Source organism: Chiloscyllium punctatum, chromosome 30 (genome assembly GCF_047496795.1).
Source record: "Chiloscyllium punctatum isolate Juve2018m chromosome 30, sChiPun1.3, whole genome shotgun sequence".
Classification (NCBI taxonomy): Eukaryota; Metazoa; Chordata; class Chondrichthyes; order Orectolobiformes; family Hemiscylliidae; genus Chiloscyllium; species Chiloscyllium punctatum.
The window spans coordinates 6529095-6553396 of NC_092768.1; the positions used below are offsets into that span (position 1 = coordinate 6529095).

The 24302-nt window shown below is 41.0% G+C and overlaps 1 protein-coding gene across 14 annotated transcripts in view; it reads right to left on the reverse strand.

Annotated features, from left to right (window-relative positions):
* The window catches only part of LOC140455148 (ras/Rap GTPase-activating protein SynGAP-like), a 1171996-nt gene that overhangs the window by 700359 nt on the left and 447335 nt on the right, over positions 1-24302 (reverse strand). The gene's annotated exons all lie outside the window — the stretch shown is intronic.

Sequence of the window (24302 nt, forward strand, 5' to 3'; positions counted from 1 at the left end):
GCAGCGGGTCAGCAAGTGAAGTGAATGGATTGAGGAGAAGATATAGGTTAGGACCTGTAAATCAGAAAGAATTGACAGACAGAGACAGGTAAATGAACATGATGATACTAATGGGCTGAAGTGTGTTTATTTCAGGGCAAAGAGTATTATAGGTAAAGCAGATGAGCTTAGAGCCCAGAGCAGTACATGGGACTATGATGTTGTGGCCATTACAGAGACTTGGATTGAGAGAGGGATAGGACTGGCTGCTCAACATTCCAGGATTTTTTATTTTAGATGAGCTAGAGAGGAAAGTAAAAGAGGTGGAGGAATTGCATTACTAATCAGGGAGAATGTTACATCTGCATTCAGAGAGAATATACTGGAGGGTTCATCCACTGAAGCAATATGGGTATCTAAAATAAGATAGGCCCGATCATTTTGGTAGGATTATACTATGTAGTATAGCCCCAGCCTCTCTCCACAACAGTCACTGAGACATTAAGACAGGTTATGGAAAAACGTAATAAAAATAGAGTTGTCATGGTGGGTGACTTTAACATCCCCAATTTTGACTGGAACTTCCTTCGACCATGAAGTTTAGACAGGGCAGAATTTGCATCGAAGAGGGTTTGTTGAAATCATGGATAGTCCAACTACTGGAAGGGTCATACTGGACCCTGTTCCAGCTAATGAGCCTAGCCAGGTGACTGACCTTTCAGTGGGAGAGCATTTTGGAAACAGTGATCACAACTCATTAATTTTTAAGATAGCTATGAACAAGAATAAGTCAGGACCTGGTGGGAAAGTGCTAAATTGGGGGACAACAAATTACATCAGTATTAGGCAGGAGCTGGGTCTGTTCATTGGGAGGAGCTGTTATCAGACCAGTTTACATTTGACATGTGGGAATTTAATCAGAGTTCAGGAGTGGCATGTTCTGCTAAGTAGGAAGGACAAGGATGGTAAGGCAAGGGACCCTTGGATAATGAGAGAGGTTGTGAACTTAGTCAAAAGGAAAAAAGAAGCATATGTAAAGTTTAGGAAGCTAACATCGAACAGGTCCTGTGAGAGGTATAAAGAAAGCAGGAAAGAATTCAAGCAGGAAATTAGCAGAACAAGAAGGGGCCATGAAATGATCTTGGCAAGTAGGATTAAAGAGAATCGCAAGACATTCTACTTATGCATTAAAAATAAGAAGATAACTAGAGAGAAGGTAGAGACACTCAAAGATAAAGGAGGGAACATGGAGGCAGAGGATGTGGCTGAGATCCTAAATGAGCACTTTGCGTCAGTATTCACCCGGAAGAAGGATAGTGATATTTGTGTGGAGCATGCTAATATGCTAGGACATTTTGAGATCATGAAAGAAGTGGTATTGGGTCTCTTGAAGAGCATTAAGGGTGGATATGTCCCCAGGGCCTGATGGTATCTACCCCAGGTTATTAAGAGAGGCAAGAGAGGAGATTGATGGGGTCTTGACCAAGATCTTTGGATCTTCACTAGCCACTGGAGATGTCCTGAAGGACTGGTGTTAATGTTGTTCCTGTGTTTTAGAAGGGAAGTAGGGATAATCCAGGAAACTATAGACCAGTGAGTCTCACATAGGTGGTTGGAAAGCTGTTGAAGTGAATTCTTAGGCATAGGATTGACATGTGTTTGAAAAAACATGGCCTAATTAGGGACAGTCAGCATGGCTTTTGGCAGTGCATGTAATTTCTTACTAATTTGACTGAATCTTTCAAAGAGGTAGAAAAGATGATTGATGAGGGTAGATCAGTGGATATTGTCAACATGGATTTTAGTAACGCTTTTGACAAAGTTTTCCATGGTAGGCTCATCCAAAAGGTGAAGATACATGGGATCCAAGGTGACTTGGCTACATAGATTCAGAAGGGTATTTTTCAGGTTGTAGTGGTGTTCTATAGGGATCCGTACTGGGATCTCTGCTGTTTGTCATATATAAAAGTGTGTAGATGAGTGGGTTTGCAGACAGTACAAAGATCGGTGGAGAGTTGTGGATAGTGTAGAAGGTTGTCAAAGGATAGAGTGGGATATAGATCAGTTGCAGAAATGGGTGGAGAAATGGAAAATGGAATTTAATCTGAGTAAGTAAGAGATGCTGTACTTTGGGAGATCAAATGTTAAAGTATACAGTTAATGGCAGGACCCTGAACAGCATTGATGTACAGAGGGATCTTGGGGTTCTAGTCCATAGCTCCCAGAAAGTGGCCACACAAGTAGATAGGGTGGTAAGGAAGGTGTATGGCAAATTGACCGTTGTTGGGAATTCAATACAAGAATCAGGATGTCATGTTTCAGCTTTATTAGACTTTGGTTATGCCACACTTAAGAGTATTGCATTCAATTTGGGTTGTCATATTACACAAAGGATGTGGATGCTTTGGAGAGGGTGCACAAGAGGTTTACCAGGATGCTGCCTGGATTAGAGGATATGAGCTATAACAAGAGGCTAGAAAAGCTCAGGTTGTCTTCTCTTGAGTGGCGGAGGCTAAGGGGAGGCTTGATGGAAGGCTATAAAATTATGTGGTGCATAGATAGGGTTGACAGTCTGTTTCCCAGAGTTGAAACATCGAAAACTAGGGGGCATGCATTTAAGGTGAGAGAGGGAAAATTCAAAGGAGATGTGAGGGGCAAGTTTTTTGTACATAGAGTGCTAGGAGTCTGGAACAAACTGCCAGGGGTGGTGGTGGCGGCAAATACAATAGGAGCATTTAAAGACTTTCAAATAAGCACATGAATATGCAAGGAATGGAGGGATTTGGACCATGGACAGACTGAAGGGATTAGTTTAATTTGGTGTCATGTTCAGCACAACGTTCTTGTGCTGTACTGTTCTATGTTCTAAATGTGCTATCCCAATGTCAATAGATGCCATTTGGGTTAAAGAGCTGCCCAAGTACATTCCAATGGTTTATGAATCAAGTAGTAATGGAATTTAGTGATTGTGTATATTGTTTAGATGATGTGTAGTAACACATGATAAGAGCATGTGAGACAAGTTAAAGATCTGTTTAAGCAATTACATTTGGCTGGCTTAATAATACATTTAGCCAAAAGTGAATTTGGAAAAGCAAGAGTAACTTACCTAGGACATATCGTAGGCCAAGGAGAAGTGTTGCCAAGGACTGCGAAGGTGAAGACTTTAATGGGAATCCCTGTTCCTAAAACTAAACAAGAAATGATGAGATTTTTAGGAATGTGTGGGTTTTACTGGAAATTTGTGCATAATTTCAGCACAATAGCTGTGCCTTTAGCAGATTTGTTAAAGAGATAACTGAAAGTAGTATGGTGAGCAGAATACCAGGCTGCCTTTGAGAAGCTGAAGGCAACCTTAATAAATGAGCCACTGTTGGCTGCACATGATTTTTCCAGACATTTTTCAAATAGCGATTGATGTTAGCAATGTGGGGGTAGGTGCAGTCTTTTGACAGGATGATCAATTGGGAATAGAGCAGCCAGTGGCATACTTCTCTAAGATTCTAAACCAGTATCAGAAGAAAACTATACATTGGGATCATTCTTGACTCTTCAACACTTTCATGTCTATGTCCAACATGGTAACAAGGAAACACTAAATTTACATTGATCACAATCCACTGGCCTTCATTTAAAAGTTTAATACTCACAATGTAAGACTATTTGGATGAATCCATCTTTGCAACTATTTAATGTAAAAATGATCCACATTGCTAGAAAACATATTATAAATAGCAATGCATTTTCCAGTGTGTAAAACATTGGAATAAATCAAATGATGTGAAGTGCTAGGATATAAGGTTATATAAGAGTAGAGGAAAAAAATCAATAGATATAAGTCTTGTATATTTGTTAAGCATGTATCATATATTTTGTGGTGAACAACATTTTTTAAATGGTGTTTCATCTCATTTGAGGGAATACATGTAAAGAGCGTATTTGTTTTTATTTTGCTGTATTTTTGATGGTGGCCTGAAATGGGAAAAGGACCGTTTTAAAAGGCAAATATTGTGGAAAGGATTTCTGAACTTTTTAGCAATGCAGTTTTCTGATACTCATTATCAATGTTATTTGCGCTGCTGTTTGTTCAAGCATTTGGAGAAGAACTGCAGACAGCCTAGACCCAGGGTACAAATAGAGATTCTGCTAGCACGAGATAGCTGATTCGTCTGTGGGATGGTGACCAGTTTTCAATGACGACAGGTCTTCTTCCTGACAACAGCTGTGTGATTGGCTTGCAAGGAACTGAAGGGTGGGAATGTTTAGTCAGTAGCCATTAGACCACTAGAAACAAATGCTGTGCTTCTCTCTGCAACAAAACAAAACACTCAAGTGTAAAGAAAGCTTGTTTATTCTGCTGATAAGTTGCTGTAAGGTATAGTTTTTAATTGATTCAGAGACTTTGTCATTATGAGCTAGTTGCTCTATGCCTCCTGGAAGAAAGTGAAAGTAACCGAAGAAGAAAAATAGAGGAATAAGAAGTCCTGACAAATCAAAAAGATTATCTCAGTCAATCTTTCCCACTACCCATAACACCAATATTTTATGTCTGTCTCTGTCTGTATGTCTCTGTAGGAACAGTTTTAAGGGGTTTGAAGATTTCACAAGTAGAGTCAAATGTTGATAGCTCATAAGTATGTACCAGTAGTTGGAATCTATTTATTTATTTATTACAAAAGTAATCTTTGATAATTACAGAAATCTTGCCTGTGTTTTTACTAAAACTGGTTCTACAGAAAGAAAAATTGGGGAATTTTGCTTATTTTTATAAAATGTTTAACTTTGGTGACATTTCTGGTAACAGTAGGGTTTGAACGTAGTTTATCACAACACACATTCCACCATCAAAACAAGCAGTCCATAATTTCAACAAACAGAATTATTATAATATATTGTGGGCCATCACAATAGACAGTCTACATCACAATATATAGATTGTGTTGTGATAATGGAATGTGTGTTTAGGCACACAGTCCATCACAAGGACATGCAGTCTGCCAACAAAACACATAGTCACTCATCACAGCACACAGTCCATCACAAGGACACACTTCTTCATCATAACTCAGTCTCTCATACAGTCTTTCATCACAATCCACCAGCAAAACATACTGTCATTAAAACACACAGTATATCACCATGGTATATGGTCCATCACAAGACTAACCTTTATCACATCACACATCTAAATCATCAAAACACATAGTGCTACAACACAACATACAATCCATCATTGCGACACAGCTGATTAGCATAAAACATAGTCTCTCATCTCAAGACACAGACCCTCATCATAACAGACCGACACAGACTAACACCACAATACTGTCTGACATCACAAGACACAGTCCACCATCACAAGACACAATTCCCCACCACAACACACTGTCAATCTCAATTCTGCTGTCTATTACAAGATAATAGTCCATCACCACAATGTACACAATTAATACAGTCAGACACAGTCTGTCATCAGAGCATATAGTCCATCAACACAATTCAGTCTGTAACCATAGCACAATCTATAACCACAGGCCAATATAATATTGTCTGACAGCAGAACACTGTTCCATCACCACAATGCGCAACACAGTCCATCACAAAGTCACAGAGTCTACCAACAAAGCACACAGTTCATCTTCCATTACCACAACACAATCCTTCATACCAATCCACAGTATGTCTTCACAACCTGTGGAGTTCTAATGGCTTTTCCTTATTGTGTTCATTGATGCTAACTGTTCAGCTGCCTGGGAACCAATCACATAGATGTCAGCAGGCAGAAGGCCTTTGTCATCGATAACTGGTCATTAGTCCACAGGTCAATCAGCTATTGGTTAACAGCTTAATTTCCATTTGTACACAGCCCTTGCCTCCAACTCATCTGCAAACCATTTACTGCAGGTCAAAGCAACAGTTATTTTAATAATGTGTACAATGAGTTTCAGGTTACTTGCCTTCAAAACCATGGCAATCTTTCAGCAATCCTTATATTTTTTAAACCAGCTCTTTTTCATTTCAACACCCAATCAAAAATATGGAAAAATAAAAAGACACAGTTGTTACATGTCTCTGCTCTGAAAAGAATGATATTATAAAAAATGCACTTCATTACATGATCGCTTATACAGAAAAGACTAAATATAAGACAATCATTCTCCTTTCCTCTTGTACAATCTTAAACAATATTTCACATTTAGATTTGATTTATTGAAAAATTTTACAGTGAATTATGCATCTCCAATTACATTATATTTTGTAGCAATGTGAATAATTTTTACATTAAATGGTCACAAGAAAAATCATCTTGCATTCTGAGTTTTAAGCTTATCAATGAAGGCCAGTGGATTATCAGTATAAATTAGCGTTTCTTTGTTACCATGTTGAACATAGGCTTAAAAGTGCTGAATAGCTAACATCAATCTTAGAGTGTCTTTTCTACAGTAGAGTACTTCTTCTGATACTGGATTAATTTCTTAGAGAAGTACTCCATTGGCTTCACTATTCCTAACTCAACATCCTTTCACAAGACTACATCGGCTCCCACGTCAGAAGTGTCAGTTGCATTTTTGAAAGGTCTGGCAAAGTCGGGGTGACCAGCACTGGCTCATTTATTGAGACTGCCTTCAGATTCTCAAAAACAGCCTGGTATTCTGCTGACTGTTTCACTTTTGCTTATTTCAGCAACAGATTTCTTAAAGGCGCAACTATTGAGCTAAAATTACATATGATTTTCTGGTAAAATCCACAGATTCCGAAACACCTCATGATTTCACATTTAGTTTTAGGAACAGGGAATTCCAACAGAGCCTTCAAATTTATTGTCCTTGCTAACATGCGACCTTGTCACACAATATGTTCTGAGTATGTTACTCGAGCTTTTCCAATTTCATTTTTGGTGAAATTTATTAATACACCAATTGTACTTACTGTAGCAGCTCAAACAGGTCTTCACCTTGCTCTACATGTTCTTCCCATGTGTCACTATATCCTACAACTGTGTCTAAATTAACCATATAACCATGAGCCTCAGCTATGACCTGATTCATAGTCTTTGGTAATGTGGCTGGGACATTCTTTAACACAAATGGCATCATTCAACATTGGTGTAACCCATTTTGTGTAAGAAAAATGGTTATTTATTTAACCCTTGATGTGAATGGTTCTTTTCAGTACACCTTCAATCAATCAATTTTAGAAAGGAATGAGGCATTGCCAACTCCATCAATTTAGTCTTCCAATCATGGGATTTCTTTACTACCCCAACAACAACTAGTCCAATCAAGTCACACTCCAGTTGTACAATGGAACTGGGGTATACATTTTACTTATCCCATTCACTGACATTTGTACTTTCATTGAACTCGGTGGAGGGTTCAAACTACATCCTTCTCCAGCAAAAGAATTTTGGTAACTCTTATATACCTTAGATTAGTTATAAACTTAGATGCTTTCTTTGAAGAAAGAGGTTTTCTTCCCTTTAGGTAAAAATCCTTCATATCTCTTATAAATCGTGCTGTGTACGTCATATCCATTCGCAGGGTGTTTACCTCTGCTGCCTTAGTCGTAGATAATTCTACAATCTGATGCTGGCTTTTACCTTCCAGTTTCTTTTCAGACTCATTCTTAAGAATGACAGCAAATCCAAAGGGCTTCCTTCTCAATATCCATCATTCTGAACAAATGTGTGCCCACCTTGTCATAATGGAAATATCGGCTTCTAATTTTCACCGTCACCCTCAGCACTTTCCCTTCTGATCTGAGGATGAGACTTTAGGGCACTCCCAGCTATCCATTTTTACCATGGCTGCCCATCTTCTTTTGATTCTCCTCTCTTCTAACACTTCCAAATTTATGAATGTGATTGAAAACAAATTTAGTCTTATTGATTAACTCACACACATCTGCCATTATTGTCATCTGTCTAGCATTTGCAACCCATTACCCTCAAGATGGGTTTTTATTATGAAGTCTTGTCAAAATTATTTTGCTTAATACTCTGGAATTGAATATAGGCTTTTATTCTTTCATTCTCCAGATGAGGCCATCACTGGCTGGGACAGTATTTATTCTCCATCCCAGTTGTCCTTGGGAATTGTTGTAGCCCATTTGTTGTTGGTAGACCCACAATGCTTTTCTCAGAGGAGTTCCAGGATTTTGCCCAGGCTGTGTCCTTAAATTCTAAAATCTTTGCCTATATCTCTCAGCTTCATAACTCGTATGCAGTTGGTATAGTTTTCTTTACAGCATCATAGTCCTGAGAAGCTTCCTTTGCCTGTGAAACATAAAATTTCTGTGCCTTAGCTGTCAATTTAATCTGCATGACCAACGTCAAGTCCTGTTTTCCCCAACTCATTTGTCTAGCCATTTTCTCAAATCATATTTAGAATATAGCCACATCCTATTCATCATATTTGGTAGGGTCTGTGCAAACTTAAACATGGATTTCAAATTTTCATTTAAATTCGCCCCAGCAGAGCCTGCATTAGCACTTAATGTCTTCTGTTTCTCTTGAATCCTTTTGAAGTTGATATTCATATTTGCTTGCTTACTCTTGCAGTTTTAAATCTGTTTTTCTCATTTCTATTAGTTTCAATTCCATTTCCCTTTCGCAATCTTCTACTATTGTTATCTTTTGAAGTTCTTTACTATCTGGAAACCAATCACATACTGAGAGTTCTGCGAGTTCTGAAGAAAGGCTGCTAGACTTGAAACATTAACTCTGCTTTTTTCTTCACAGACCTGTTGAGTTTCTTCAGCAATTCCTGTTTTTGTTTCAGGTTTCCAGCATCCACAGTTCTTTGTTTTATTTTGCAAACATATAGTTGTTGACAGTTTTTTTATCATTGATAATTAGTCACTAGTCTACAGACTAATCAACATGATGCTAATTTATTTGCAAACAATCTAATAATGCTTGAAGAAGCAGTAGTCAATCATAACACACAGTCCATCACATGTAATACAGTCCATCATACACAACACAGCCCACTACATGCAACAAAATCCAACATTGCAGCAGATAGTCTGTCATCACAATGGGCAGAACATCATCACAACACAGTTTGTCACAAGAACACAACCCATTACCACATCACACAATCCATCATCACAACACCCACTCTACCATTGCAAACTCAGTGTTGCCATGACAACACATTAATCATTGCAGCATAAAGTCCATCGTCACAACACGCACACGATCAGCATGATACACAATCCGTTGCCACAAACTCAATCCATTTCCACAGCAAAGTTCCAACAGTGCAACACAGAATTTGTTATCCCAACATAATACAACATGCCAACATATATTCCGTGTTCACAACACACAATATATCATCACAACCCACAGTCTATCACTGCAACCCACAGTCCATCAGCATAACACAACACACAAGGTATCATCACAACAGATGATCCATCACATGGATTGTCATTGCAATGCACAGTCAGTCAGTCAGTCAGTCAGTCATTATAACCCACAGTCTGGCACCACAACACACAGTCAGTCAGTCATTATAACCCACAGTCTGGCACCACAACACACAGTCAGTCAGTCATTACAACCCACAGTCTGTCACTGCATTGCACAGTCAGTCAGCACAATGCAGATACCATTGACACAATGTATAGGGTATCATCACAACACACAATCCATCATCAGAACACAGTTTATCACCACAACATTGTTCTTCACAAAACACAGTCTGACATCGCAATACACAATCTATCACATAAACACATAGTACTTCTCCACAGCACAAAGTCCACCTCTAATAGCATACAACCTGCTTGCACAAAACCCAGTCTGTCATCGTAACAAGGGAGGCAATGGCATATTGGCAATATCACTGGACTATTAATCCAGAAACTGAGCTAATGTTCTGTCCTGTCATGCCAATTGATGAAATTTGAATTCAATAATGGTGTGGAATTAAGAATCTACAGGTGACCATGAAGCCATTGTCGATTCTCTGAAAAACACATCTGGTTCAGTAATGTCCTTCAGGGAAGGAAATCTGCCATCCTTACCTGGTCTGGCCTACATGTGACTCCAGAGCCACGGCAATGTTGCTGACTCTCAATGGCCCTCTGAAATGGCCAAGCAAGCCACTCCGTACAAAGTCAACTAGGGATGGGCAATAAGTGCTGGCCAGCCAGCGATGCCCATGTCCCACGTGTGAATAAAGAAAATCACAATAACACATAATTTGACATAGTCTGTCACCACAGCTCACAGTCCATCTCCACAATACAAAATCCATGACCACAGCACACATTCCATCATAACAACACAGTCTGCCACAATGCATGAACAATCACCACCACCAGACCATCATCACAACATGCTATCCATCACTGTATTACACTGTCCCTCATTTCAACAAACAGGGTGTCTTCATAGCACCCAGGATACCATCGCAACACACCAATCTATCACAAAAACACACAGTCCATCATCACAACGTATAGCCTATCATCAGATCACAGATTTTTACTCAATCCGATGACACAACATATAATCCGTTTCCGCACCACACAATTTGTCACTGCAACACTGTCCACCCTCCACAACACATAGACTGTTATTACAACTGGGAATATATTATGGCTTCACCACAAAACACACAGTCCTTCTCAATACACAGTCATTCACTAAAATGCACAATGCAAAATCGGAACTCACTGTCCATCACTGCAATGCACAGTCCATCACCACAACTCATAGTCCATCATCACAATGCACAGGCCAATCTAGCAATGCAGCACACAGTCCAGCAATGCACAACACACACCTTTACCACAACGCAGTCTATTGCTGCATGTACAGAGCTTCACGACACAGTGTTCACAATAAGAGTCTTTCATCACAATACACAGCGTGTCACCTCAGCACATAGTTCTGTATCACAACACACTATTATTACAATACACAGTTCTTTACCAGTTTTTTTGGCTTAAATGGAAACACTTATAGTTGAGATACACCTTTAGTTTCACTTTTGACTTTGAGTGAGGCAGTGCTGTAAAGTCCTTGGAACAGATGGTTACACAGAGCAATGAGCTTGAGGTGGGAATCACAGGTATAATGATTTAGATGACCTTGGATTGAAGAATTAGCATGTATCCCAAAACATCTGGGCTGGGTTTCAGACTAAGAGGTAACTTATGAAAATGAATCTGGGGAGATGGTTTTGGGGAACAAGGAAACGGCAGGGGAGTTAAATAGATATTTTGCATCAGTCTTTATGGTGGAAGATTCTTCAAACATCCCATTAATAGTAAAGAATACTGGGGAGGAATTAAGTGCTTTCACTATCAATACAGAAGTAGTAGTAGACAAACTAATGAAGTTAAAGGCAAGTAATTCCCCAGGCCCTGTGGCTTCCATTCAAGGGTCCTAAAAGGGGTAGTTACAGAGATAGTGAACACATTGGTCATAATTTTCCAAAGATCATTGGATTCCGGAGAAGTACCAGAGGATTGGAAATGGCTAATGTGACACCTGTATTCAAAAAGGGAGGGAGGCAAAATGCAGGCAATTATAGGCCAATTAGTCGAACATCTTTTGTTGGAAAAGTACTGAATCAATTATTAAGGATGCAATAGCAGAACATTTGGATAATCATAATCTAATCAAGCAAAGTCATCATGGCTTCGTGAAAGAGAAATTCTGACTATCTAATTTACTAGTGTTTTTGAGGAAGTCTCAACCAGAGTGGATTGAGGGGAACCAGCAAGTGTGTTATATTGGGATTTCCGCAAGGTACCTCACAAACAGTTAAGTGATAAGACCCACATTGGTTGGAAGTAGCATATGCATGGAGAGAAAATTGGCTCATGGACAGGAAACAGCAGGTGGGGACAAGGGATTCTGTTTCAGTTTGGTGACCTATGACCAGTAGGATTCCACAGAATCAGTGCTAGGATTGCAACTGTTTACAAGATATATTAATGACTTGAAGGAAAGAAATGAGTGCACTGTAGCCAAATTTGCAGATGACACAAAGTAGGTGTAAAGGCAGATTGTGAGATGGATACAAACAGAGAGATGTTGATATATTAACTAAACAGACAAATTATTGGGAAATGGAGAATAATGTGGGAAAATACAACATTATTCAGTTTGGAAGGGAAATAAACCTAAAATATTATTTAAATAGAGAAAAAGGAAGTCTACTGCCACTGTGCAAAGTACTGCTGAAACTATATCTGGAGTATTGTGAGTAGTTCTGGTCTCCTTATTTAGGAAAGATATCATTTCATTGGAGGCAGCTCAGAGAAGAATCACTAGGATGACACTAACATAGCCAGATTATCTTGTGAGCATTGGCTAACAGATTGAGATTCCAGAATGAGAAGTGATCTCATTGAAACATGTAGGATTCTTCAGGGACTAGACGTGGTAAATGCTGGGGAGGATGTTTCCCATCATGGGAGAGTCTAGCACGAAATGGCACAGTCTCAGAATAAATTTAAGACTGAGATGAAGAGGAATTTCTTCTCCGAGTGATAGAGTCTTTGGAACTCCTTGCCACAGAGAGCTGTGTGGGCAGAGACCTTGTGTATGTTTAAGACTGAGATAGACAGTAGGGAAATCAAGATTTACTCGTAAAGGGCACGAAACTGAACATAAGGAATGTCAGATTAGCCATGATCCTTCTGAATGGTGGAGCAGGTTTGAGGGGCCAAGTGGCCTAATCTTGTTCCTATTTTTTTATGGTCCTAAAGATCAGGTGTGCGATAGCTCCAGGAGTAAGATATCACAGTCGTAACGTAAAATGTGAAGTCCCAAGTGACCAAGGCTTTAAGTACCTGGTCTCTAGTGTGAATATCATACAAATGGTGTTTTGGCAATCATACCAAGTATGTTTATGATACTGTACAAAGGCTGTTTTGCATCTTCTCACTTTATAAAAGAATGTTTTCAGATTAATGGGATTGTGCTTTTATTTTGTGTTCAAAATCTTTGAAGTTGCGTTATAAGCAGATAAGTCAAAGGATTGGACTATGTATTTTTTCTTAATTAGGTTTGTAATAAACTTCTGTTTTATTGATAAATTAAGCCAGTTTTAATCTAGGATCAGACTTGTCTGGTAATCACGGCAACTGGGATCATGGCAAGGAGGGGCTTTTGGCAGGATGTGTCATAACCATGGATTTAAGGAGGATCTGTGTCTTTCTTATTAAAGTAACAGTTATGGAGGAGTAGTTCTGGGGCATAAAACAGCTGTGTCATGGTGAGTTGAAAGTTTGAAGATGGCTTTGGGGGTTTCTTAGACTTTATGGCAGTGAGAGTTATAACTCTGGTTTAGCGTCATTAAGTCATGTAGTACGGACAAGGCTCTTTGACTCAACTCATTCATGCTGATCAGGTTTCCTAAACTGAATTAGTTCCATTTTCCTGCATTTGTCCCATATCCCTCTAAACCTTTCCTATCCATGTAGCTGTCTCATGTCTTTTAAATGCTGTAATTGTACCTGCTTCGACCCCTTCCAGTGGCAACTCATTCCATATCCGTACCACCCTCTGTGTGAAATGTTGCCCCTCAGGTCACTTTTAAATCTTTCCCCTCTCATTTTAAGTCTATGCCCTTCAATTTTGGATTCTCAAACCCAAGGGAAAGGACCTTGGCTATTCACCTTATCTATGCCATACATGATTTTATAAACCTCTAAGGTCACCCCCTCAGCTTTCCATGCTCCAAGGAAAAAGGTCCCAGCCTCTTCAGCCTCTCCTTAGAACTCAAACCTTCCAGTCTTGGGAGCATCGGGTAAATCTTTTTTGCATCCTTTCCAGTTTAATAATATCCTTCCTTTAGCAGGGCAACCAGAATTGTACACAGTCCTCCAAATGTGGCCTTACCTAAAATGATGTCCCAACTCCTGCACTCAATACGCTGATCGATGAAGGTAAGCAAGCCAACCACCTTCATCACAGTGATGACCAGTGATGCTATTTCAAGGAACTATGCACCTACACCCCCTAGGATTCTCTGTTTAACAACACTCCCTACATCACCCCCTACCTCCTTTCACTGTGAAAGTCCTACCCTGATTTGTCTTACCAAAATGCAACAGCTCACATTTATCCGAATTAAACTCCATCCGCCATTCCTTGGCCCACTGGCCCAATTGATCAAGATTTCATTCCACTCTTCAACAACCTTCCTTACTGTCCACATTACCACCAATTTTGGTTTCATTTTATAAACATGCCTCCTATATACTCATCCAAATTATTGAAATAAATCATGAACAATAGTGGACGAGTACCAAACCTTGTGGCACACTACTGGTTACAGGCTTCCAGTCTGAACAATAACCCTCTACCACCATCCTCTGACACCCATCAAGCCAGTTTTGGATCCCATTGGCTAGCTTTCCCTGGGTCCCATGTGACCTTACCTTACTAACCATTCTACCATGTGGAACCTTGTCAAAGATCTTGCTAAAGATCATGTAGACGTCTACTGCTCTGCCTTCATGTCTCTGTGATGTGGAAATGCTTGTGTTGGACAGGAGTGGACAAAGTTAAAAATCACACAGCACCAAGTTATAGTTCAACAGGTCTATTTGGAAGTACTAGCTTTCAGAGCGCTGCTCCTTCATCAGTTAACCGTGGGACAGGATCATAAGACACAGAATTTATAGCAAAGATCACGGTGTCTTGCAATTAGAATCATACAGTCATAGAGATGTACAGCAAGGAAACAGACCCTTCAGTCCAACTCGTCCATGCCGACCAGATATCCCAACCCAATCTAGTCCCACCTGCCAGCACCCGGCCCATATCCCTCCAAACCCTTCCTATTCATATACCCATCCAGATGCCTTTTAAATGCTGTAGTTGTACCAGCCTCCACCACTTCCTCTGGTAGCTCATTCCATATACATACTACCCTCTGTGTGAAAAGGTTGCCCCTTAGGTCTCTTTTATATCCTTCCCCTCTCACCCTAAATCTATGCCCTCTAGTTCTGGGCTTCCCCACTCCAGGGAAACGATTTTGTCTATTTATCCTATCCATGGCCCGCATGATTTTGTAAACCTATCTAAGATCACCCCTCAGCCTCCGACACTCCAGGGAAAACAGCCCTAGCCTGTTCAGCCTCTCCCTATAGCTCAAATTCTCCAACTTTGGCAGCATCCTTGTAATTCTTTTCTGAACCCTTTCAAGTTTCAGAACATCTTTCCGCTAGGAAGGAGACCAGAATTGCACGCAATAATCCAACAGTGGCTTGACCAATGACCAGTAAAGGAAAGCATACCAAATGCCTTCTTCGCTACCCTGTCTACCTGTGACTCCACTTTCAAGGAGCTATGAACCTGCACTCGAAGGTCTTTTTGTTCAGCAACACTCCCTCGGACCATTAAGTGTAGAAGTCCTGCTTAGATTTGCTTTCTCAAAATGCAGCACCTCGCATTTATCTGAATTGAACTCCATCTGCCACTTCTCAGCCCATCAGCCCATCTGGTCCAGATCCTGTTGTAATCTGAGGTAACCCTCTTCGCTGTCCACTACACCTCCAATTTTGGTGTCACCTGCAAACTTACTAACTATACCTGTTATGCTCATATCCAAATCATTTACATAAATGATGAAAAGTAGAGGACCCAGCACCGATCCTTGTGGCACTCCACTGGTTACAGGCCTCCAGTCTGAAAAACAACCCTCCACCACCACCCTCTGTCTTCTACCTTTGAGCCAGTTCGGTATCCAAATGGTTAGTTCTCCCTGTATTCCATGAGATCTAACCTTGCTCACCAGTCTCCCATGTAGAACCTTGTCGGATGCCTTACTGAAGTCCATATAGATCACATCCACCGTTCTGCCCTCATCAATCCTCTTGGTTACTTCTTCAAAAAACTCAATCAAGTTTGTGAGACATGATTTCCCATTTACAAAGCTATGTTGACTATTGCTAATCAGTCCTTGCCTTTCTAAATACATGTACATCCTGTCCCTCAGGCTTCCCTCCAACAACTTGCCCACAACCGACGTCAGGCTTACTGATTCCCTGGCTTTTCCTTACCACCTTTCTTAAACAGTAGCACCACGTTAGCCAACCTCCAGTCTCCCAGCACCTCACCTGTGATTATCGATGATACAAATATCTCAGTAAGTGGCCCAGCAATCTCTTCTCTACCTTCCCACAGAATTGTAGGGGACACCTGATCAGGTCCTGGGGATTTATCCACTTTTATGCTTTTCAAGACATCCAGTACTTCCTCCTCTGTAATATGGACATTTTGCAAGATGGCACTATCTATTTCCCTACATTCTATATCTTCCATATCCTTTTCCACAGTAAATACTGATGCAAAATACTTGTTTAGTATCTCCCCCATCTCCTGCGGCTCCACACAAAGGCCGCCTTGCTGATCTTTGAGGGTCCCTATTCTCTCCCTAGTTACCCTTTTGTCCTTAATATATTTGTAAAAACCCTTTGGATTCTCCTTAATTCTATTTGCCAAAGCTATCTCATGTCCCCTTTTTGCCCTCCTGATTTCCCTCTTAAGTATAGCCCTACTGCCTTTATACTCTTCTAAGGATTCACTCGATCTATCCTGTCTATACCTGACATATGCTTCCTTCTTTGTCTTAACCAAACCCTCAATTTCTTTAGCCATCCAGCATTCCCTATGCCTACCAGCCATTCCTTTCACCCTGACAGGAATATACTTTCTCTAGATTCTCGTTATCTCATTTCTGAAGACTTCCCATTTTCCAGCCGTCCCTTTACCTGCGAACATCTGCCCCCAATCAGCTTTTGAAAGTTCTTGCCTAATTCCGTCAAAATTGGCATTCCTCCAATTTGGAACTTCAACTTTTAGATCTGGTCTATCCTTTTCCATCACTATTTTAAATCTAATAGAATTATGGTCGCTGGCCCCAAAGTGCTCCCCCACTGACACCTCAGTCACCTGCCCTGCCTTATTTCCCAAGAGGAGGTCACGTTTTGCACATTCTCTAGTCGGTACATCCACATACTGAATCAGAAAATTTTCTTGTAGACACTTAACAAATTCCCCTCCATCTAAACCCTTAACACTATGGCAGTCCCAGTCTATGTTTGTCAAGTTAAAATCCCCTACCATAGCCACCCTATTATTCTTACAGATAACTGAGATCTCCTTAAAAATTTGTTTCTCAATTTCCCTCTGACTATTAGGGGGTCTATAATACAATCCCAATAAAGTGATCATCCTTTTCTTATTTCTCAGTTCCACCCAAATAACTTCCCTGGATGTATTTTCAGGAATATCCTCCCTCAGTACAGCTGTGATGCTACCCCTTATCAAAAACACCACTCCCCCTCGTCTCTTGCCTCCCTTTCTATCCTTCCTGTAGCATTTATATCCTGGAACATTAAGCTGCCAGTCCTGCCCATCCCTGAGCCATGTTTCTGTAATTGCTATGATATCCCCGTCCCATGTTCCTAACCATGCCCTGAGTTCATCTGCCTTCCCTGTTAGGCCTCTTGCATTGAAATAAATGCAGTTTAATTTATCATCTCACATTGTTCTCTGCTTTGTCCCTGCCTGCCCTGACTGTTTGACTCGCCTTTGTTCTCAACTGTACCAGTCTCAGATTGAAATCTTTCCCCACTATCTCCCTGGGTCCCCCCACCGCCCCCCCCCCCTCTCCACTCCACACACACACACACACACCTTACTAGTTTAAATCTTGCTGAGCAGCTCTAGCAAATTTCCCTGCCAGTATATTAGTCCCCTTCCAATTTAGGTGCAATCCGTCCTTCTTGTACAAGTCACTTCTACCCCAAAACAACTTCCAAAGATCCAAAAATGTGAATCCTTCTCCCATACACCAGCTCCTCAGTCATGCATTCATCTGCTCTATCCTCCTATCCCTGCCTTCACTAGCTCGTAGCATCGCATGTATTCCGGATATTACTATTCTCGAGGCCCTGGTGAGACCACACCTGGAGTACTGTGTGCAGTTCTGGTCTCCAAATCTGAGGAAAGACATTCTGGCTATTGAGGGAGTGCAGCGTAGGTTCACGAGGTCAATTCCTGGAATGGTGGGATTACCTTACACTGAAAGACTGAAGCGACTGGACTTGTATACCCTTGAGTTTAGAAGACTGAGAGGGGATCTGATTGAGACATATAAAATTATTAAAGGATTGGACACTCTGGAGGCAGGAAACATGTTTCCACTGATGGGTGAGTGCCGAACCAGAGACACAGCTTAAAAATACGGGGTAGACCATTTAGGACAGAGATGAGGAAAAACGTCTTCACCCAGAGAGTGGTGGCTGTGTGGAATGCTCTGCCCCAGAGGGCAGTGGAGGCCCAGTCTCTGGATTCATTTAAGAAAGAGTGGGATAGAGCTCTCAAGGATTATGGAATCAAGGGTTATGGAGATAAGGCAGGAACAGGATACTGAATATGGATGATCAGCCATGATCATATTGAATGGTGGTGCAGGCTCGAAGGACAGAATGGCCTACTCCTGCACCTATTATCTATTGTCTATTGACCTCCTTTTTAAATTCCTGCCGAATACTCTGTAATCACCCCTCAGAATCTCAACCTTTTCCCTTTGGTTCCAATGTGGACAATTGGAATCTTGTGTACATTCCTGCTGGCCCCTCTCCCCTGTGAGAACATTCTGCACCCTCTCTGAGACATCCTTCATCCTGGCACCAGAGAAACCACACACCGTTCTGATTTTCCGTTGCTGGCCACAGAAACATCTGTCTGTATCTCAGACTAGAGAGTCCCCTAACACAATTGATTGCTTGGAACCCGACGTACATCTAGTTACATTAGAGCCAGTCTCAGTACCAGAAACTTGGCTGTTCGTGCTACGTTTCCCTGAGAATCCATCACCCCCTACATTTTCTGAAACAGCATACTTGTTTGAAATGGGTATATCCACAAAAGACTCCTGCACTAGCTGCCTACCTCTCTTACCCTTCCTGGAGTTAACCCATCTTTGTGACTGTATCTGAGACTTTCCCCCCTTCCTAAAGCTGCCATCCATCACATCCCCTTGCTCTTGTAAATTCCTCATTGCCTCTAACTGCCTGTCCAACCGATCCATTCGATCTGATAGGATTCACAACCAACGGCATTTATTGCAGATATAATCCTTAGCAATCTGTAAACTTTCCCTAAACCCCCATATCCAACAAGAAGAGCATATCACTCTACTAAGGGCCAATTTTGCTTCTTTCAATCTACAGACCCAGAAAATAGCACTGTCTTATTCCTCTATGAAACACTGCTCTCGGTTTAATTAATACTTTTGGCTTATATTTTAAGTTTAATCAAGAGACATAGCTCAATAAAACATATAATCAAGAATTAAAATGATATATTGATCAAACCTAGATTGCTGGCAAGTCCAACATATTGTTTCAATTGCATGACACTGATCTTTTGCTATAAATTCTGTGTCTTGTGATGCTGCCCCACTAGTTACCTGATGAAGGAGCTGTGCTCTGAAAGCTAGTATTTCCAAATAAACCTGTTGGACTATAACTTGATGTTGTGTGATTTTTAACTTCATCTATCTTAGTCACTTCTTCAGAAAACTTCTCAAAACTATGTTGACTATCCCCTATCAGTCATTGCCTTTCAAAATGCATTTAGATCCTGTCAATATCTCTTCCAATAATCTACCCATCACTGATGTTAGGCTCACTGGTCTACAGTTCCCTGGATTTTCCTTGCAGCCTTTCTTAAATCATGGCACAGCATTAGACACCCTTCAGTCTTCTAGCCCTTCACTTGTGGCTATTGACGATACAAATATCTCTCTAGTGGCTCCGCCATTTCTTCCCGAGCTTCCTGCAATATCTCGAGCTACACTTGATCAATTCCTGGGGATTTCTCTACCTTTATGCATTTTACGATCTCCAGCACCTCCTCATCTGGAATGTCAACTCTCTTCAAGACATTCCTATTTATTTCCCCATGTTCCTTAGCTTCCAAGTCTTTCCCCACGGTAAACACCGATGAGAAATATTGATTTAAGATTTCACCCATTTCCTGTGGCTCCACACACAGACGGCCTTGCTGATATTTAAAGTACCTTCTTCTCTACCTCGTTACTCTTTTGCCCTTAATATACTTGTAGAATCTCTTTGGATTTTCCTTTATCCTCTCTGCCAAAGCGATCTCATATTCCTTTTCTCCCCCGCCCCCGATTTCCCTCTCAAGTGTACTCTTACACTCCCTATACTCTTCAAGGGATTCACTTAATCTCAGCTATCTGCACCTGATATATGCTTACTACGTTTTACTGACCAGAGCCTCAATATCTCTAGTCATTCAGTATTCTCTACTCCTGACAGCCTTGCTCTACACACTAACAGGAACATACTGATCCAGAACTCTCATTACCTTGCTTTTGACAGCCTCCCATTTGCCAGATGTCTCTTTACTTTGCTGGTGCTATTCGGGTGGGTTTAAACCAGCTAAGCAGGGTGATGGGAACCTGAGGTGCAGTTCCAGTGCACAGGAGGATGACAGTAGGGAGGGCATGGACAGGATTTCACAGTCACAGGAATGTGTTGGCAGACATCAAGCTGGTTTGAAGTGTGTCTACTTCAACGCCAGAAACATCGGGAATAAGGTAGGTGAGCTTTCAGCATGGATAGATACCTGGGATTTCGATGTTGTGGTCATTTCGGAGACATGGATAGAACAGGGTGAGGAATGGATGTTGCAGGTTCCAGGGTTTAGGTCTTTCATTAAGAACAGGCAAGGCAGTAAAACTGGGGGAGGTGTGGCCTTGTTAGTCAAGGATAGCATAACGGTGGCTGAAAGAACTTTTGACGAGGACTTGTCTACTGAGGTAGTGTGGGCTGAGGTTAGAAACAGGAGAGGAGAGGTCACACTGCTGGGAGTTTTTTATACGCCTCAGCAGAGTTCCTGGGAGGTGGAGGAGAGGATTGGCAAAATGATTCTGGGTAGGAGTGAAAGGAACAGGGTGGTCATTATGGGGGACTTTAACTTCCCCAACATTGACTGGAAATACTATGTATATCTGATGGATCAGTTTTTGTCCAATGTGTGCAGGAGGGTTTCCTGACAGAGTATGTTGAAGGACCAACAAGAGGGAAGGCAACACTGGATCTGGTGTTTGGTAATGAACCGAGCCAGGTGTTTGATTTAGTTGTAGGTGAGAGTGACCATAATTCAGTTATGTTTAATTTAGCGATGGAAAGGAATAGGTACATGCCACAGGGCATGAGTTATCAATGGGGTAAGGACAATTATAATGCGATTAGGCAAGACTTAGGATGCATAGAATGGGGTAGCTAAATGCAGGGGATGGGGACAATCGAAATGTGGAGCTGGTTAAGGAACACATACTGCATGTCCTTGATAAGTATGTCCCTGTCAGGCAGGGAGGAAGTGATAAGGTAAGGGAACCGTGGTTTACTACAGAAATTGCACCTCTTGTTAAGTGGAGAAGGGGGTTTATGTGACAATGAGACGGGATGGTGTAGATGTGGCGATGCAGAGTGAGGAAGGATTTAAAGAGAGAGTTAAGAAGAGTAAAGAGAGGACACGGGCAGTCTTTAGCAAATAGAATAAAGGAGAACCCTAAAGCTTTCTATACATATGTGAGGAATAAAAGGATGACTAGGGTATGAATAGGGCCAGTCAAAGACAGAAGTGGGAAGTTGTGTGTGGACCCTGTGGAGATTGGAGAGGTGCTAACTGAATATTTCCAATTGGTTTTCACTCAAGAAAAGGAGAATATTGTAGAGGAGAAGAATGACATACGATATATTAGACTAGAAAGGATCGAGGTGAGTAGGGAAGAGGTGTTATCAATTCTAGAAGGAGTGAAAGTAGACAAGTCCACTGGGCTGGATGGGGTTTACCTAAGGATTCTCTTGGAAGCTAGGGAGGAGATGGTGGATCCTTTGGCTTTGATCTTTCTTGAGAAGGTGATCAAGCATGTAGATGAGGGTAGGGCAGTTGACGTGGTGTACATGGACTTCAGTAAAGCCTTTGATAAGGTTCCGCATTGTAGGCTTTTGCAGAAAATGCAGAGGCATGTGATTGAGGGTGATTTAGCAGTTTGGATTAGAAACTGGCTTTCTGAAAGAATGCAGTGAGTGGCGGTTGATGGAAAATATTCAGCCTGGAGTCTGGTTACTAATGATGTGCCATCAGGATCTGTTTTGGAACCACTGCTGTTTGTCAGGTGGATGGGTTAGTAAGTTTGCAGATGACACTAAAGTCGGTGGAGTAGTGGACAGTGTGGAAGAATGTTACAGGTTGCAGGGGAATTGGGCTGAGAGCTGGCAAATGGAGTTCAATGCAGCTAAATGTGAGGTGATGCACTTTGGGAAGAATAACAGGAAGGCAGAGTACTGGGTCAATGGAAAGATTCTTGGTAGTGTGGATATGCAGAGGGATCTTGGAGTCCATGTACGTAGATCCCTGGAAGTTGCCACCCAGGCTGATAGTGCTGTTAAGCAGGCTTACAGTGTGTTAGGTTTTATTGGTAGAGGGATTGAGTTCTGGAGCTGTAATGTCATGCTGCAACTATACAAAATGCTAGTGTGGCCGTACATGGAATATTGTGTACAGTTCTGGTTGCCCCATTACAGGAAGGATGTGGAAGCATTGGAAAAGGTGCAGAGGAGATTTACCAGGATGTTGCCTGGTCTGGAGGGAAGCCCTTATGAGGAAAGGCTGAGAGACTTGGGTCTGTTCTCATTGGCAAGAAGAAGGCTAAGGGGGGATTTGATAGAGACATACAAGATGATCAGAGGATTAGATAGGGTAGACAGTGAAAGTCTTTTTCCCAGGATGATGACGTCAGCTTGTATGAGGGGACATAACTACAAATTAAGGGTTGATAGATTTAAGACGTGTCAGAGGCAGGTTCTTTACGCAGAGAGATGTGAGGGCATGAAATGCCATACCTGCCAATGTAGTTGTCTCAGCCATATTAGGGAGATTTAAACAATCCTTTGATAAGCACATGAATGATGATGGGATAGTATAGGAGATGAACTTGGATTAGTTCACAGGTCGGTGCAAGATCAAGGGCCAAAGGGCCTGTTCTGCACTGTGTTGTTCTATTTTTACTGGCAACATCCTCCCCCAAACAACTTTTAAGCTTTTGTGTCATAACATCAAAATCGGCCTTGTCCAAATTTAGAACTTTAACTTTTGCACCGGGACTATCCTTTTCCCTAACTGTTTTAAAACTAATAGAATTATGATCACTGGTCACAAAGTGCTCCCCACAATAGCACTTTAGTTACTTGCCATGCCTTATTTCCCAAGAGGAGGTTGAGTTTAGCCCATCTCTAGTAGGGCCACCTACATTTGATTTAGAAAGTTTTGAACAAATTACTCAATTATTTAAAAAATTCCTCCCCACCCAAGCCCTTATCACAATGGCAGTCTCAGTCTATGTGGAAAGTTAAAATCCCCTACTTTATTACCCTGTTATTGTTACAGCTATCTTTGATCTCCCTACATATTTACTCCTCAATTTCCTGCTAACTATTGGAGAGTCTATAGTATAATCCTATCAAAGTGATCATCCCTTCTTATTTCTCAGTTTTACCCATATAGTTTTATGTAATGAGGAACGTGTCGAAAGGTACTTTACCTCATTTGAGAAGATAGCCAGATGGATGAGGTGGCTAAAAGCAGTTAGGCCCTTAATATTATACAATGTTTGACAGGCACAACTGTGACTGTGTACACCAAGTTGTCAGAAGAACAAGCTGCAGTGCATGACATTGTCAAACAGGCAATACTCAATGCTTATGAGCATGTTACTGAAGCTTGTCAATTAAAATTTAGGACTACGAGAAAAAAAACCTGATCAGACATTTGTAGAATAGATAAGGGAGAAAGAACTGTCGAGGGATCAATGGTTTAAATCGTTCAAGTTAGAAACAAAAATCAGAATGTAAGGGAAATTATGATAATGGAAGGCTTCAGAAGTAGTATTCCTGAAATTTAAAAACTTGTTTCAATGAATACAATATCAGAGAAGCAGTGGTTTGAGCAGATACCCATGATATCTCACAAGGACAATTACAGTCAGTGAAATGGTCATATGGAGATAACAAGGAAATTGGAGGAATAGAAGATCTGCAGATCGAAGAGGTGCCAGTTTTAGAAAACAGAAAGAATGATGTCAAAGTAATGAAGGAGAAAGACTGAAACCAAAAGATGATGTAAAGAACTTACCATGCTTTCATCGTGTCCAATAAAATTGGACAAACTATTTGCTGAAAATTAAGTGGAAGCATGGTTGCTGTTGTAGGAACATGTAAGAATTCTTCAGTTAGGGAGGGAT